Genomic DNA, 12,914 nt, shown 5'->3' on the forward strand with positions numbered 1-12,914 from the left:
TGACGTGATGGTTATTGAGCAGAACATTATGTTATTTAGGCATTACAAAGGGATGCTTGAGTTGGTATGAAATCTGTCGAGATTCTGTTTTCATTCACATCGAACATGTTTCCATTTAAAAAAATCGAAAAAAAGATTTGTCATAATTAAGATTTTTAAAAAGCAAAGAATGCATCACTACCCGATATTTTGTTGATTTTCTTTACAAATTGAACGAAACATTAATCACGTATGTTAACTTGTTTCGTGATGGTCAGTTTATATTAGTACACAAGACGACAGTATCCTAAAAAACAGTCGGACTTCTCAAGACAATTGAATTCGGACTCGAACGCACCTAAAAATGAGATTTTGAAGAAAATTGGTATGCATTTATATAGCTCGTTTGAAGCATTAGAGTATTCAACACCATATATAAATAAGATTTGTTTTAATCTCAAAGTTTATGTCGATCACGTGATAAGATAACACCAAACCACAATTTTGAGGTAGTTTAATCCCTATGTACACAAACCTCACACGAATCATTTGAACATATACAGTCTATTTTAAGATACATTATAGATTATGAGTAAAATATCTCATTAGATTTGTAAACATGATGAAAATTTTAGATATTCTAACATGATATTTGATGACCCTGATCATACAAGACATGTGTGAATGAATGGAAAAAAAAACACTTTAGTAAAAATCATTTGTACTGAAATTTGAATTGAACATATATTACACATATAACATATTATTATTTTCTGATAACATGATGTATCTTGGTCATGATAGTTGGACATTAACATGTTAACAACGAATTATAATGAAAAACAATAATTAAACATGAGATCATAACTGTTATATGTAAGTTGTGAGTAGTATATATACGCTGGACAATGTTTATCTAATTGATTTGCATTATCAATACATTGGTTTGGTCAATTGAAAAGGTTCGCTTTGTTTGCACTTCGACAAACCATATTTTCGAAACACTTTGGTAACATTCACTGCATGCCTGTATTGTCAGCAAATTGGGACAAAAAACAACAAAAAAAAAAAACAACATAACAGTTGTTTCCATTTTAATGCATTAACATGAATTAAGCTTCGAAAATAAATTATATGAACATTTAGAAAAAAAATCAAAATGATTTAGCCCTGGTTAACTATGATAAAATTAACGGCACCATTTTCCTTGCACGAGATGCGCATTTCGACAATACATGTCTCTTCAGTAATGCTCGTGGCCAAAATGTTTGATATCCAAAGCTTAAATAAAAGATGAAGAGCTATAATCCAATAGGTCCAAAAAGTATAACCAAATCCGTGAACGGAAGCAGAGCTTTGCATGAGGGAGATACATTCCTTAATTTATAATAAATTATAATATTTTGTAAGTTATCTGCAAATTTCTCTTAAAAAATACTTTCAATCCGAAGATTCATATGTATTGATATTTTAACAGCCTGAAGCGCAGCCGAAGAGTTTCATGAGTACTGAAGGTGTTAGAATATCCATATCTACGGATATAAACGTATATGGTTTTTTTAAGAATAGGATAAAAATCAATAACCTCTAGAAACAAGTGTCTGTAATCCTACAAAATAATATGATTCCATCATAACGATCAATTACAGATTTCTCCTTAGAAGAAATACTCGTTAGTAGATCCCTGTTAAAAGAAGAAAAAATAACGAAACAAAACAAGTTAGATGATACAACACCAACCAGTCAAGATATACCAGTCGACGCACAAATAATAGATTTGCCAAAAAGCAGTAGAAACTTAAGACTTGAATCAAAGGACACATTGATTTCCGACACAACACGAGAATGGTCAGAACATGATGGTTTGTTATATTATAAAATTCCATATGCTTACCTGTATATGTAGTTTTGTCATTTACTTCGTTTGGTCAAATGTTACTGATGTACAGACCTTTATTTATGTTTCATTTTATACATAATTCCTGAGGACTTTGCCAGAAAATATCTTTGTGTCTTTGGGAATTTTTTTTTTCTTCTGTAAGTAATTTTGAATTGCGGCAGCATGTCAATTTGAAATAAGTCAAATTTGATTTCATTTTTCACATGCAACCTTGTAATATCTAAATGGTGAAAGCAACCTATTGTGTGGTGATCAAGAAATTCGAATTCATATTGGTAAATTATATTATTGCCTTATTAAAATTAATTTCCACTAATCGATTGCTACAATTTATAAGTATGATTTCTCAAATTGCAAATATAAATGTGGTAATGGACACGGGAAATCCGTCAGATAGACAACAACCCAATCAAAAAGCAGAATGAAAATAATGCAAGTAGAAACTACACTAAACAAAACTAATACTTATTTAAAGTGTAACCTTATTTAAGAATGAAAAGTTAAAACACACTAAAGAGAGGTCTAACGACAGAAACAATTAAAGTTTTTCGCGTGAAATTATTTATATAAGAATATCTGTTCTTTGTCCACTTAAAGCATTGTTGTTTAATTTTAATATCAGTGGCATTCAGTGTTGAGTGTGAAAGCGGTCCACAAAAGATAAACTCTTACTAGATAAACCTGTTTATTGAAAAGAACAAACAGACAAACAATAGCACACACGACACAACTTAGAAAACTAAAGGATTTAATAACACGAACCCCACCAAAAACTAGGGATGATATCAGCTTGTGCTCCGAAAGGATCAGCAGTCGTGTTGCGTATGATATAACAAATCCGGTAAATAGTCTAATTCGGTAAGTCACATTAAAGAAAGGGAAGGGGATTGTATTTACAACGTAAGGAACATATCCGATATCATTTGTGAAACGGTTATTTCATAACGGTCAACCAACTCGTGATTGCGTCCGTTAAAACTATGAAGAGATGATTTCAACTTCATTTGGAACTCTTGATTTGATAGCTTCATTGTGAGCAACAACCCTCTATCAAGACAATCATGATAGGAAATACAAGCACGAGAATATCGTATCATTTGGGAGATATATACACCGAAATATATTGGAAAGCTTAAATCATGTCTTTTGTCATAAAGTTTTGTTTTCAATCAGTAAATGTTTTATAGTTATACATTGAAAAGTCAATCCCACTATCAATGGACATTAAGTAACTATAGATATTTTTCTTCTTTTCTTTTAATTTGGTATATTTTTTGTGATTTTTTTTTTTAGATTTTAGACAAACTTCATATTCGATAAATGACGAAGACCGTATCAATGACAAACCAATTGATGACTCAGACGGTTCTGAAGCGAGGTCAAGTCTCACTGGTGAGATGCATATACATACAGTTACCAAACCTGGAGTTGTCCGAAAGCTGAAAAATATGTTCGGGGTTTCCAAACAAGTCAAAGAAGTCAAAGTGTCAACCTCAAAAGAAAAGTTTTTAGAAAAGTCTTCTAAAGTTGGGAAAAAGCAGTTGCACAACAAAAAGATAGCACCAATAATTATCTGGGATTTTGGAGGGCAAGATGTTTTTTATTCAACTCATCAGACATTTCTGACATACAGAGCTATTTACATGGTAGTATTGGATGGAAGTAGAACACTAGATGATCCCTGTCTGTATGAAAAGTATCTTCCAGGAAAGGGTCAACATAAAACGGCAAGAGGTATTTGTATATATTCATTTTTCATTGGGATTTTCTTATCCCAGGAAAAGATTACCTTAGCCATATTTGGCACAACGTTTTGGAATTTTGGATCTTCAATGCTCTTCAACTTCGTAATTGTTTGGCTTTAAACATATTTTGATATGAGCGTCACTGATGAGTTGTATGTAGACGAAACGTGCGTCGGCGTACTAAATTATAATTCTGGTACATGTACCTTTGATAACTATTTGTACCACTGGGTCGATGCCACTGCTGGTGGGCGTTTCGTCCCCGAGGGTATCAGCAGCCCAGTAGTCAGCACTTCGGTGTTTACATGAATGTCAATTATGTGTTGTTTTTTTTATAAATTTCCTGAATATAAAACTTTAAATTTTCGAGTAAATAAGGACGAAACGCGTCGTCGTACTAAATTATAATCCTGGTACCTTTGATAATTAGTTATATAAACACTATCATGAAGTAGTTGTTAAGATTAAAACTCCTAATTTCAATATCGTTTTTCATAAATATATAAACTAACAATTGACATGTTTAACATCTTCAGAATTTATATCATTATTGGAGAATTGGGATTTGGAATGGAAAGCAATTACGTCTTTGAGCAGTGTTCACCAATGTATTATTCTTTTTTTCCTGGTTATTCTTACAGATTATCTACTATTCTGGATCAACACCATTGTTACATACTGCAAGGGAAGTAATCGGGGATTTCCTAAAATTATGGTGGTCTTAACGCACAAAGATCAGGTTAAAGCTGTAAGTATGTTAACAGGCTAAAGTGCTTCGGTTGTTAACCTTCAATTTGAATGGTGGAAGGTTTTGACGTTGATTCATATTGTTGTTACGTAAACAAATAAAGAAAGATAGAAAAATAATGTCTGTACTATTGACATACACTAACTGCTTATTGTTTATACACTAGTTCAACGTTAACACACATTTGAACAACAAATAAGCCAAAAATGATATTAAGTTATATTTCAAACTTATAATTGCTTGTTTTGTCTCTGACGAGCATTGCATATAACGAAAATGTTTAATTTCATATTTAGGTTTTCTAGTGCATAAATTTTCTTGTACATATCAACAGGCTTACATAAATAGAATAACACTATACTAGCGCTACATCTATATGAGGCAGGCTTTTTATATATCTGGTCAGTCACACGCATATGTAGTCAGTATCACCATTTTAAATCGTCCTTATACAGGCAATTGTGTGATTGTTACTATGCATTTCCTTATAAACCGATAATAATTGCATCAATAGGAAGTTGTGGTCAAAGATATAGTGTAACGTAAAAATGTTCTATTGTTTTAGCATGATGTTGAAAAAAGACGACATGAAATATTCGCAGAAATCTACAAGATGTTTCAACAAACGCCATTGGAGCAGCATTTGGTGATGAAGGAACAAATATTTGTCAACGCTAAAGACGAAAATGACACAGAAATGGAGAAGATAAAGAAGATCATCATGAGCGAATCAGAGAGGCAACCAACATGGGGGGAACTACTTCCAAAATGCTTTATCCCTTTAGAGTTAGAATTTGCATCGCTAATCAGACGCAACATTCCCTTGATAACCCTAGAGCATCTAAAAAAATTAAACACATTGCAGCCTATTAGACCGTTGTCAGAAGATGAGTTAAAGGTTTTTCTGAAATTTCAACATTCAATTGGCAAGTTACTGTACTTTGATGAACCTAAATTGGACGACCGTATTATTTTGTCTCCCACCCTTCTTATTGATGCATTCAAATCAATTGTTACAGACAAGCAGTTTTGCAAAGGAGACACAAAAAGAGAAGAAATGTGGGATGCAATGGGAACAAAAGGCGTTGTCTCAAAAAACGCAATAGACAGCGTTTGGAAAAGAAAGAAATATGCAAAATTCAACACAGACAAAGATTATTTGTTAACTGTGATGACTCATCTGGACATATTGGTAGAACCAAAGAGATACGATACTAGCCGAATGCGTATACCTGCAGACTTTTACTATGTTGCAAGTATGGTACGAGGTAGTGATGATTCCGGATACCTCTACTCAGCCGACATTAAACAACGGAATATCGCTATAGCTTTTCAATCGACATCATTGATGATACCTCCTGCATTATCCTTCCGATTTATAAGTTACTGCTTATCTGTCTGGTCGGTGAAGAGATACAGAGAGACCAATAGGGAAATGCTGTTCCACAGGTCAGGAGTGTTCACAATTGATCCTTCCTTGGATATGTATATTCTTTGCGAAGATGACAAGATAACTGTCCGTCTTGTTCATGCTAAAACAAACGCACTCATAATGAGGGATCTTGCTTCCAGTATCAATGAATGTTTAACATCTGCCTTGGAAAAAATTAGTCAGCTGTATATAAGAACCAGCAGTGATCAGAGTGACAACAGTGGCGCATCCTTTGTGACCAGGATATGTTGTAACTCACCAGATAAGCCATGCATCCTACCATTCGAAAGTCTTGCAAATATAGGCAAACAATGGAACTGTCCTACACATCATATTGAACACAACGTATACATGATCAAATCGTGGATACCAGGAAAGGTAAGAGTCACCTCAAAAGTACTCTAGAAACCGAAAACATTAAAAAAACTGATTATTGGCTTGATTTTCTTAAACAATTTATGAGACATTGTAATATGAATCAATATAACAATGACAAGCAATGGGTAGTCAAGTTCTTAAATAATACAAATACGATAGAATAAATCATAAAACACAAGCCAGTGTACAATTACGATAACATTCTTAACGATTCCATCATTCAAAGTTATGTATTTATTCCTAGGTTTTAATCCTCTTATATATTGATATACAAATAATAAATTTAAGATTTGTATTATTCCAGTAGGCGGTCCTGGCATACTTATTGTTTTTTTTTTTGTTTTTTTATCAGGAGGTAGACAGTTGTGAACCAGGGTGTCCAGGTATTGTATTCTGATTTTAAAACATATTTTTATGTTCTTTTATTTGTTTACATAATTTGGGATCGTAATTCGAGTTTTGTAATGTTCCGACTGAATTGTTTTTTTTTTAAATGTTAAATATAGATTCTACCACTGCATCGAGTGTGATGCGATATTTATCCACTCGAGACAGTCAGATGTTCAAATTTAAAACACGAGTCTCACCGAGCGTTTTAAATACTTAAGGTTAACTGTTTATATTGAATGAATATCGTATTACAATAACAAACAATATGCAGGCAAACCTATACCTTTTTGCGACTTATCATCAAAATATGTGTTCGTTCTAAGCGATGTCATCAGATATGGTCTCCGTTTTTCATGTCGTCACAATGGGAAATTCAAAGGAAAACCAGAAAATATTCTTTACAATCAGATTTTAACCAATGAAGTACTGAAATTAAACGGAATTTTTTATCCAATGGGTGCAGAAAGGGATAAATTGACGAAGAATCGGAGAAAAATGAATATTGCGTTTAAACAACCTCTCCCTTTTTGTTTTGCTGAAACATATGAAGTTATGCTTACAAATCCAATAGATCGTCTTGAATAGAAACTCTATGTATACTTTTGTTTTGAATAAACTAGAATCTATTAAATTCGTTCTTTTTATGTAATATAATTACAACATGACATTTTTAAGAAACTGTGTTCTTCTTTCCATTGTAGTTAAATTAAAAGTTAAATTATGGATGTGACTAATTTCTATATTTTTTTTCTTTTAAAATTTGAATTATAGATCAACTACGAACTTACCTTATGCCAGACTATTTCACTCAAAAGTAGCCGAATTGTAATTGAATGAAAAAATATCATTACCATTTGCACATAGTAAAACTCCAGTAGAACTGAATTAAAAAATTACGCTTTGATCAGCGGTGTATGGTATACACCTTTATTAATCAAATACATTTATGGTTGAACGGTCAATTGTATTATACATATGAGCATATGTGGTTTGTCATTACAGTTACAAATGAGGAGTTTTTGAAAGAACGACCATCAGATCTACACCTAAGACGATTATCATTAGTGTACAGTATAAATGAAACCAGAGAACTAGCACTACAGCTGGGATTGGAAACAACTGAGTTGGACAAACTTTCACTCATTGAGGATACAGAGACGTGGCAATTTGAAGTAATCAAAAAATGTCGCGATAGATTTGCGTTGACATTTAGAAATATCAGAGACGCATCTGAAGCTTGCAAATTTGGAAATATCCATAAACTTTGCAAGGTAATCATTGATGAATCAATTACACAAAAAGTACATATACAATCAAATTCGTTATATCTCGTTTCAGCTTGAATTTGATTTTTTATATTTGAACTGAATCACTATTTATATAACAGGGCAACTAAACAGAAGGTATAACTTGTTTAATAATGTCGTATGATAATTCGTTGATGGAATACATTTACAAAACATAAACATTGCTGGTTAAGCTAATGTAGCGATGCAAAAACTAGTTCAACACAATACCATTATAGCTATGAAGGTCAGGCTCATCGTCATTATAGTATTGTAATTGTTGTTTGGTCTTTTCATTGACTACGTCATTTGCAAAAATTATTGTTAAATGCAGACGGGTCAAATATGTTGTCAAATCTCGATCCAACTTTAAAAGCCCTTCAATGATTTACTGTTTTACTTTTGACTTTGGTATGAAACACTGTCTTTTAGATTTATTTGTTATTGTGTTGCTGTACTTAACTGTCATACATGATCCAGATTTTTCACTCTTTTTGCAGCTTGTGAAAGGTGATACTATTGATTTCGGTAAGTCCTTCAATTAGTATGTATAAATGACATATACGATATCGTACGTTGAAATATTCAATATTTGTTTTAATAAACTGATTCGTATACGTATTAAATGTAAGTACACTCTCTGTCCATGTTAGTATGCACTTTCAATTCATTAAAAATGTATTAAAAAATCAATAAGGATCATACTACTGGCTAAAGATAACTTTGTAACAGTATATATTCCTGAACTAATTAAGTTTGTTGTTATCTACACTGTTTAACATAGTATGTGCTATTTGAATTTTTCACAGGCACGGGGATATGAACTGATACTACTTCGTAAAGTTGATGTCTCTTGAGATCTGTAGCGAATGCTAAACGACCAATGAGCTAAATGTATATAAAATTATTTCCCCTGTGAAACTATTATAACAATTTATACTGGATTCTTATTCCAACATAAAGTACCATTCTTATCTTCTTTTTGTTCACATTGTTTGAGTTTTACTAAAAACAAGGTGCAGTTTTTCAAAAACAATTCACTCGAGTATGATATCAATGTAAATAAACTCATCTAAGATACCAGGATTAAATGTGTATAAACGCCCCCAAACGCACGTTTTGTCTACAAAAAAAACTCATCAGTAACGCTCGAATCCAAAAAAAATTAAAAGGCCATATAAAGCAGGAAGTTAAAAAACATTGAGGACCAACATTTTAAAAGTTTTGACAAATACAGCTAAGGTTGTATATTCCTGAGATAGAAAGCCTTAGTTTTTCAATAGATAAAACGTTTTGTAAACAGTTAATTTATAATTATGACCATATAAATGATAATTCATGTCAGCATTGTAAAGTTATTATAGTTATTTGAGGGGAAATTCCCGTTGACCTTTTAAATAAAAGCAGTTATATTGTATAATTTAAATTGTTAACAAAATCTATTGTTTCTTCCTGAGTTCGATTTAATGTGCTATTCGGTATAGATTTGAAAATGGCACGCCATTTACTAGTGTCTGACGAAGTGTTAAGAACATGTTGTATTTGTTTACGTCAATAATATTTCATAAAAGCGTATACATATTTAGCTACATTGAACGACAAAAATATGTGACGTATAAATTTTCTGACGTCAGACACGCGAAGCTATGAACGTGTTTTTAATTTGATAGATGCTTTTGTGTTTTGTGAAAGTGTTTCTTTTAAAATTGAAACAAGATGATGACTGCTGTATCCATATTTTGACTTTTTTTATTTATTATTGTCTTTTTAGTTTACGCATCATTGTAAATATAACTGAATGTTGTAGGACTGACGTACAAAGGGAGAGGTTTACCGCTATAAAACAAGGTTTTATCCACCAATTTATACATTTGAAAATATCCGTATCAAGTCAGGAATATGACAGCTGTTGTCTATTCGTTTTTTATGTGTTTTGTCATTTGATTTTCCCATGTGATTAGGAACTTTCCGATTTGATTTTGGGTTGTGAACTATCAGATCACAATAGTTCTAATTACATGCTCAAATCTTCATATTTTTGAGATGGATAAGTAATTAATGGGTTACATAATTTATGTTAAAAGTAAATTCTGACATTAAATAAACAAATCCAATACCGTTATGCTGCATCCATGTACTTACGTCGGCAACACGTTTCTGGTTATTATCATATTAAATATAGTATTTTGAATGAAAATCAAAACTTTCTCATTTTTAAAAATATAGATAAAGAACCTGAGAAGTGGGATTTGGTACCTACAGAGGAACACATTGACAGATTAGCTCCAATTATTGGAAACAACTCTCTTCAATTTCTTATCGAACTAGAAATGGAGTTCAAGACTTGGGAACAGATAAGTTACAGGCACACATTTACAAGGGATTTGGTAACACTTAACAAAGATGTTTTAGAAGAATGGAGAACCAAGTTTTGTAAGATGCACAGTCTCAAACCGACTTTGCGAAAAATTGCACAGGCCTTTAGTAACATTGGCAAGCATATAGACATAGTTGAAAACACATTATCAGATCTGTTTTGACTTTGCTTCAATTCTATTTGTATTTTACCCTGTTTGCTTGAACTTTGTGCAAACATTCTCAATTTAAGAATGTCAAAATTGTTAAAAGTTAAACTGTTTATTTACATTGATAGATCAAAAGTGTGACAACAAATATACATTAAATGAATGCATGCATTGCTATATATGTAAAACTAACGTGATATCATTGGGGTTGATCAGATATATGTAGCATATTCATTTCGTATGATTGTTTGTTCGATTAGGATATTTTGCGTTTATCTTACCACTGCACAGTTTGTAAAAGGATTAGGCGCCTTTTTGATGGAATTTAGTGGTGTATAAACTCGACCAAGTCACTCACAAATAATTAAAAGTCCCAAAGAGTTGTATGATATGTTTGTGAGTGACTTGGTCAAGTTTATACACTAATAAATTCCTTTTAAAAACACTTGCTACCTCAATTTTACGTTAATTGTATATTTATGCCATTGAATATCACTGGCGCATGAATATATTTGTTGGTTAATGTATTATATGTTCTTGTACTCAATACAATTTGATACAAATTTAACTGCAAAAACTCTTCTTATCACGAAAGTGTTTGTGTATTATTTTATTTAACGATAAACTTGCAGTGAAAATGAAAAAAAAAAAACGTCGCTGTAATTATCGCAACCATCTTGTTTACATTGGTAAGTTCGGTCAACGTCGTCTATCGAAAAATAATCAACGTCAAGATCAGCTACCGGAAGGCCTCTCGACCAATCATATCAACGTATTCCTTAATATGCAAATCCTACAATAATTATAATAGATTAAATTGGTACTGGTAATATTTTTCCATCTTTAAATATAATAATTACAAAATCTTTTAGTATAAGATATCGATAGCCACCTAAACAAAATGAGTTGTTTACTCTTCATTGCAGCACGAACGATTTCCAATAATTTATCAAGTCCATTCAATCTGCACTTTGGTGGATAAATGTCTAATTGGTGATTTGGCCACGTCTTCTATTTTTCAATTTTGGTAGACAGTTTAAGGTGGATCGGGACTATTTGACTGCGCATAATTTCACGAAAGAATTACCATGCACACGAAATGTTTGAGTCCTAGATTTACTATTATTTTTATTGATTAAAAATTAAAAATTATTGTACTTTAGTCACTAAGAAATTATCATCGTTTTTATGTGTAAATATCGTTATTATGACTACTAAATACAAAAATGTATTCAATATTTTGAACCAAACAATCGGTTATATCATGCATTTTAATTCGAAACAAGTCAACCCTCACTATGCAAGGATTGAAAACAAATTTTATGATTTGGTATTTTGTTTGGAGTGTGTAATTTATTCCATTTATTTATAAAATTGAATAGAAACTACAATTCTTCGATTATGCTGAGCCAATATTGAAAATACGAATACGAATGATTGAAACTGCACACAAATAAAAAGGATGATCTTCCTGCGCTTTTAAATAAAACACCACCTCATTATTTATCCATTAAAGTTCGATCAGCATAAGGTAATTCTGCCCTCCTTTTGTAAGATGTGTATTGTTTTTGTGAACAAACAAGGGAGGAAATGTATTTATAAAGAATATATGTACCTTTTCAATTTATCATACTTTTTCCTATTTTTTATCCAGATTAAAATTTGCATTGTACATTATCTGTATTTCGTCATGTTTTTTTTTTAATAAGATGCAGAAAAAAATAACTCATTTGTTATTGCGAATCATTGATAACTTGTAAATATTTGATAACTTGTAAATATTTGATAACTTGTAAATATTTGATAACTAATTCATGATATGGCAAGAATTTTGTAAAGGACATTCGGTTGGAATCCTATCCATATGTTACAGTATTCATTATGATTAGTTCTCATTCTTAATGTTTTGTTATCTCTGTCTGTTCTTGTTATTGAACATTTTCTTCATCTTGTCTATGTTATTGTTTTTTCTACTTTAAACTTCTATAGTTAACATGATTTGAATATTTATCATTAAATAAGTTTTTTTATAATCAAGATTGATTAATATAATCATATGCATTAATGTATTTTTTATTACTATTATGTAAAGTTTTCTTTTCTAATATTCAAGAATTGTTTTATTTTACTTCGTCTTTAGTTTTGTAATGGAAGTCTTTAACATTGTTAACAAATCGTCCAAAAAAGTAAACAACGACAACTCTTAGGATTTAGCAGAAAATTACAACTCCACATTGAACTTAAATGCACAAAAATATTTGAGTTAAACTACATCCCTTAACAATGCGTAAAGCATCTGTTGTTTTGAAAACGCAATTACAAAACATTGCCCGTAATAAGTCGCCTACAGCAATTCTAGAATCAATAAAAAAGTTAACAAACTAGGGATATAAACAATCGTATTATGTTACAAGTATTGTGATAAGAAGATATATCTAAAATCAGTCCAATCTCATCGACAAACCTCTGAGGGTTGGTTCTGGGTTTTTTTTTATTGTGCAGCAAAATTGTCATCAATGTAGTCTTTTTTC

General features: G+C 31.4%; 1 long non-coding RNA gene across 1 annotated transcript; it reads left to right on the plus strand.

The window, feature by feature from the left end:
- The first annotated feature begins 5,698 nt into the window (after positions 1-5,698).
- LOC143059692 (uncharacterized) lies at positions 5,699-7,837 on the plus strand. Its single transcript, XR_012973559.1, has 3 exons — positions 5,699-6,182; positions 6,535-6,565; positions 7,575-7,837. It is a non-coding gene; the product is annotated as an uncharacterized LOC143059692 (long non-coding RNA).
- Positions 7,838-12,914: the final 5,077 nt, after the last annotated feature.

The sequence above is a fragment of the Mytilus galloprovincialis genome, chromosome 14 (assembly GCF_965363235.1).
Source record: "Mytilus galloprovincialis chromosome 14, xbMytGall1.hap1.1, whole genome shotgun sequence".
Taxonomy (NCBI): domain Eukaryota; kingdom Metazoa; phylum Mollusca; class Bivalvia; order Mytilida; family Mytilidae; genus Mytilus; species Mytilus galloprovincialis.